Raw genomic sequence first — 6510 nt, 5'->3', positions numbered from 1 at the left:
ACCCTAAGGAGAAGAAGATAGACTCACCTGAACCCAAATGGATAACATAATTTGATGATGTATTTCTTGAAGAACTTTCACAACTACCACCTGTCATAATAACTAATATCTAATTCTCCTAAATGATTTTCTCATGTTAAATTGATCATTTAGTATGGGGAAGTGCCAAGGGAGAAAAAGCTAGAATATTGGTTAAGTTGGCAGACCTGCCACGGTAGGGATGGGTGCCATATGCAAAAGAGCAATGTGCAACAATGGGATCCAAAGACCTTAAGGTTTAGCCCATTAAGACTTACAAAATGCTAAGGTTCCAAAATTCAAATGTAAGTCCAAATGGTCAAGCTTAGTGGAATTGGATGCTTTGTGAGTGTACAAAAAAGTTTTCAAGACTCCTACATAGGAGGGGGCAAGCCCTGTAAGTAGGTGATGAGAGAGAAACACGCGCACACACACACACACACACACACACACACACACACACACACACACACTCACTCACATGCTCCCTTTACACAAAGGGAATAGGGGACACATGTCAGTTCCCTAGCCCAATTGCCCACAAGGTGCACTCAAATCCTATTGGATGGCCATAGAGGTGGACCAATGAGAACTAGGCTAGAGTAAATCTACTTTAATGCATTAAAAAACACTTGATAAAAGAACCAATAAGAACTAAGATCTCTAGAAGACTATTGGACAATTTCTCAAGGGATCCAATGAGCATTCAGCAGCCCAATGGCTTGCCTGCTTCCTATTGGCCAGAAGACAAAGGGGTCCAATAAGAGTTTAATTGCATTATTTAATTACCTAAGCTCTCACAAAAGGGGAAAGGGAGACACATGTCACAAGGCTATCACTTATGCTTATTAACTATGATTGGCTAGATTTGCAGGGTCCAATGAGGTGCCATCATGAGTAATTTGCAAGAGGGGTCGACCAAGAGAGAGAGGGGGCTGATTTTGGCAAGGGATTATCACACACACACTCACACAATCTCATGTGTGAATCAATAAGACTCTGTGTGTGTGTGTGTGTCTCTCTCTCTCTCTCTCTCTCTCTCTCTCTCAAGCTTTAATGGAAATCTCATCACCTACTCCAAGATTGTGAGAAGGGAGGCCTACACCAACAACTCTCGGCTTTGTGATGAAAATCCAACCAAGAGCCAAGCTTCAATGCATGCTCATCTCCACTACCATGCTAATTACTAAGCTATGCTAAGCTATTATGAGTGATTAAGTGAGGAGATATACTTCTTTCTTGTAAGACTACTCCTTCTTCCTCTCAGTCTACTCTCATACCCCGCTAGCTCTCACCATCTTCAAAGGTGTGTGAGGTCTTGGGTCTGAGACTCTGAGGGAATTGATGTTGTGTTTTATAAGTGTTTGCTTAGTGCTTGAAGCTTCCATCTTCATTGCACTAGCTAGTTATTGAAGGAACACAAAGAATGTATTGTAAAATGTCTCCCTTGATGGGGGAAACCTATAATACAAAGCCTTTTGGAGGGGGGACCGGCTCCATGTAAATCCGGTCCTCAACTGTTGTCAATAGCTTAATTTATCTCTCTTTTGAAGTATTATTCATGCCTATCTAACTAGGTGTTATGCTTTTTGTTGCTCTCTCCATCCAAGCACTCTTGCTATGCTCATTAGGAATCTATTCTAATGAAATGATCACTATGTTTATGCTATTTTCCGCTACACACAAGTTACTAGGCCACTAAATGTTACATTGGTATCAGAGCACAAGGTTTCTCTTTTCTTGCTCAAGAAGGGAGGTCCTCAAGCTAGCTATAAATGGTTGGTATTATTAATTGCAATTGAGTAAGTAGAATAGGGATTTTTCAGCCTTACAGTGCACGTGTCTTCGTGTAGATAACGGGGCATCACCGTCAAGAGCTATGGTCTGAATAGTGGAGTCCTACGGGGCTTGCCTACGGCTTAACCACTATTGAGCTATTAGAAGCTTGACAAGAGCCGCTACTATTTTGGTGCTGAAAGAACCTCTCTTCTATTCCTTGCAATTAATGATATTCGTGCCACGAGTATAGTAGCTTGACTGCTTTTCTAAAGGGGTAAAGAGGAGCAACAACTAGGCCTTGAAGTGCCAAAGTACACCTAAAAATATTACACCTAAAAATTGTTCGAATGGCTGAAAATAGTAAAGACAATGAAATTAATGTTGATAGCTTTGATTTTGCTAATGAGCAGGCTACTAATGATGTCCCTATTGTTGTTAACTACCTTGTTTCTAGGCTTCAACAAGCGATGGGTAATCCATCCCTCCATAATGAAGTGCAACGGCAGCTTCGTGCTCATGGGATTGTCCAAGATCCCCACCATGATGAGAGAGTACCTAAGAATCCTCCTTGTGAGACTTCCAAAAGAGGCCTAGAAGAAGATCCATACAAAGGGCTCAAAAATTTTCTTCTTGATGATGCATATCCTTCCCAAAGGAGAACTCAAGAGCCCCCACCAAAGGAACGAGAAAGAAGTGAGTCTCCTGCCACCTCGACGGAGATGGCTCCACGAAGACGGCGGGCAAAACGCTCTCCATCACCTCCTAAATGGAGAAGACATCGCTCAACTTTTCACACCATAATTCAAAGAGGGATGATAAAAAGCAAGAGAAGAAAAAGACGAGAAAGAGGGCACCCTCTTCTCCATCTTCTTCATCCTCTTCCTCTTATGAAGAAAGTGATGGTGCAGACAAGGAGGAACAAGGCAAGAAAAAGGCGAGAAAGAGGTCACCCTCTTCTCCATCTTCCTCAAATTATTCATCTTTTGAAGAAAGTGATGGTGCAACTTTTGAACCATAAAACCAAAGAGTCCATAGGAAATCCTAAGCTACACCATGTAGCTATGCACTTTCAAAAGTCCGCCAGGCAATGGTGGTCTAGCCTACGGGCAAACGATGAGGCTCCACAAACATGAAAAGCTTTAAGAGCTTCCATCATGAAGCACTTTTTGGCCACCGATGCCAAAGACAAAGTACTCACCAAATGGCAAAGATTGAAGCTCTCTCCCTACGAATTCATTCACATATATGTAGACAAGTTTTGGGACTTACATCTCAAAGCCACTGTCTTCAAAAAGATGGATTTTGGAGAGCAAAAAAAACAATTTTGTGTGGGCTTAACTGAAGAAATGGTGGGGTATGTCAACTCCCAAAGGCCACGTACCATATCTGTGGTCATATACCATACTATGGTGGCTTCTCAAATCAATTTTCAAACAGGGGCTAAGAGAAATCTTAAGCCCATGGAAAACAAGGGTTCCAATGAGCCTAAGGGGAAGGATAATGTCCAAAAGTCTCCTAAGGGCAATTCCAATAACAACAAAGCTAAGGAGAAGGGAGTTTACAAAGGCAAAAGAAAACTCTTTCTTGAAGAGCTTGAGCGTTAAGGCAAGGATAACTATTGTTTCAAATGCGGCGAGCAAGGGCATGCATACCGTGCTTGCCCCCAAAAGAACACCCACCATGAGCCTCCTAGAGCTACCTTGGTTGAAATCCACGAAGAGGAAGCTCACCACAAAGGATCTCCTCTATGCCATGCTTGGGGGAAGGTAAGAGAACATGATGCTTTTATTCTCTTTGACCCTAGTTCTACTCACAATATCATATCCATAGAGTTGGCCACCAAGCTAGGCATCCAAGCCTATGAGATGGGAGATGTCCTACCCGCAGATGGTGCTTGCAAGGGGCAAGAAGCTTCAATCACTCCCTTAATTGAGAAATTGAGGCTCCATGTCCAAAGCTATGTGGACAAAGAGGACTTCTTTATCTCTCCTCTCAAGCATGAGGATGTAATCCTAGGGGCACCATGGTATGATCGCATGGCTGCCAATGTTAAATTCCTTGAAAAGAAAATCTACTTTAGGTTCAGGGAAAAAATATGTACATAGATGCTAAGGAGTTGGGTAACACCATACCCATCATACATACAAAAGCTTTCAATAAGTCAATAAAGAGCTCTATTTCCATGTACATGATTTTTGTTAAAGATTCTCAAAATGAACCTAATGCTTTAGCAAAAGAAAATATAAACAATCACAAGGAACTAGAGTTGTCCAATTTTCTCAAGGGATTTCAATATGTTTTTATTGACGACATCCCTTGTGAATGACCTCCTAAGCGAGGCAATAATGAAATTCACCGCCTAATAAACCTCCTTATAGAGTTTCTCAAGATCAACAAGAGGAGATTATGTGGCAAGGGCATGAGTTAGTTGAGAAGGGCATGGTTAGGCCTAGCTCATCTCCATTTTTCTCACCCGGTTAATAGTGCAAAAGAAAGACAACACATATTGTATGTGTTAGAGCACTAAATAGGAACCCTATCAAGAATAGGTTTCCCGTTCCACGGGTAGAAGACCTATTTGATAAGCTACAAGGGTCTACCTACTTCAGTAAGATTGACCTAAAAAGTGGCTACCATCAAATAAGGATAGTTGATCAAGACATTGTAAAGACCGCATTTCCCACTACGTATGGTCTTTACGAATACATTGTCATGCCTTTTGGTTTGACCAATGCACCAGCCACATTCAACCGCTCGATGGAGAAGCTATTCAGACCTCATCAAACCTTTACTGGTGTGTTCTTTGATGATATAATCATCTACTCTAATTCATTATACAAACACAAGCAACACCTCCAGATAATATTTCAAGTCTTAAGAGAGAATAAGCATTATGTTAATCGAAAGAAAAGTGAAATTTTCTTGCAAGAGATTCAGTATTTAGGTCACATTATCCCTCAAGATGGCATCCAAATGGATCTATTAAAGTTAGAGGTAATAAAAGAATGGCCTAATCCAAGGAATCTTCATGAGCTAGGAAGCTTTATAGGTATGTGTGCATACTATAGACGCTTCATAGAAAAGTTCTCACAAATTGCGGGACCATTACATGACCTAACAAAGAAAAACGTTAGGTATACATGGTCTACCAAGGAGAACAATGCTTTTGAAAAGCTTATCTCTCAACCTGTGCTTACACTGCCGGATCTCTCAAAGACATTTGAGGTCCAATGTGACGCTTGTGGTGATTGCCTTGGACCTATTTTGCTCCAAGAAGGGCACACCATAGCCTATGAAAGTCGAAGGATCGACCCTATTGAGCAAGCTCTGGGCATATATGAAAAGGAACTCCTCATAGTTCTACATGCCTTAGACTCATGGAAACACTATTTATTGAGAACTCCGTTCATTCTGCGGATGGATTACCAAAGCCTTAAGTACTTCATGATGCAGACCAAGCTCTCCGACAAAGAAATGAGGTGGGTAAATTTCCTTTTGCAATTTCATTTTCATATTTCTCACTTTGCTGGCAAGCATAATCAAGTAGCTGATGCACTCTCAAGACGCCCGAGAGTGAATGCAATTTCCATAGCAACTCACAATGATCTATCTTCTATGATAGATGAGTATGCTATTGATCCCGATTTTAGAGATGTGATTTCAGCCCTTGCACTAGGGAAGAAAGAGGAACCATTTACCTTACAAGATGGTTATCTTCTCTATGGAAATAAACTATGCATTACTAGATCACTACATGAGAAAGTAATGTATGAATCTCATGCTCCTCCTTATGCGGGGCATAGAGGGATTCAATCTACCCTAAAAGGGATTGAAACATATTTCTATTGGCCTACCATGAAAGCAAACACACAAGAGTATGTTTCTAAATGTGTGGTATGCCAAAAGACAAAGTTTGATAGAGGGAAGCAACCTGGATTGCTTCAACCTTTGCCAATCCATAATTCACCATGGGAGAGCATATCCATGGATTTTATCTTTGGATTGGCTAAGTCTATCCATGGGAATACGAGAATATGGAGGATAGTAGACAGGTTCAGTAAACAAGCTCATTTTATACTTGTCAAAAAGACTATCAAAGCCCATCAAATGGCAACCCTCTTCATATCATTAATTTTCAAGTACCATGGCTTGCCAATGTCCATAGTGTTGCATAGAGATCCTAGAATGACCAGTAATTTTTGGAAGGGTCTCTTTGAGAATTTAGGGACAAGGCTAAACTTCTCTTTGGATGGCCAAAGTGAAATAGCTGACCTAACAATTCTTGATCTACTAAAAGACTATGTTACGGAAGTAGATCAAAGGTCCCAATGGGAGAAGTACTTACCCTTAGTGGAGTATGCCTACAATAACACTGTACATACTTCCACGGGAAAAGCACCTTTCAAGGTAATAGAGGGAAGATCCAAAAGTCCCCTGCTACTTAAAGTACACGGGAAGATCTTCGCTGTAGATGAGTATAGCCGAGACAAGAATCTTTCCAAAAGATTAAGGTTGCTAACTCTATCTCATAGCAAAGGCAAAAGGTTGCTGATGATAAGAACAGAAGAGCCCAAGCCTTTAAAGAAAACGATTAGGTATTGCTTAAATTTTCCAAGGCTTGATTAAGGCACACGACGGGCAAGAATCCTACAGGACACCAAAAGTACTATGCTAAGTTAGCAAAAAGGTACTATGGTCCCTTCTAGATTCTTA

This window comes from Adiantum capillus-veneris, chromosome 16 (genome assembly GCF_014529385.1).
Source record: "Adiantum capillus-veneris isolate H3 chromosome 16, ASM1452938v2, whole genome shotgun sequence".
NCBI lineage: Eukaryota > Viridiplantae > Streptophyta > Polypodiopsida > Polypodiales > Pteridaceae > Adiantum > Adiantum capillus-veneris.
The sequence above is the reverse complement of the archived record's forward strand: the minus strand, read 5'-3'. Positions refer to the sequence as shown.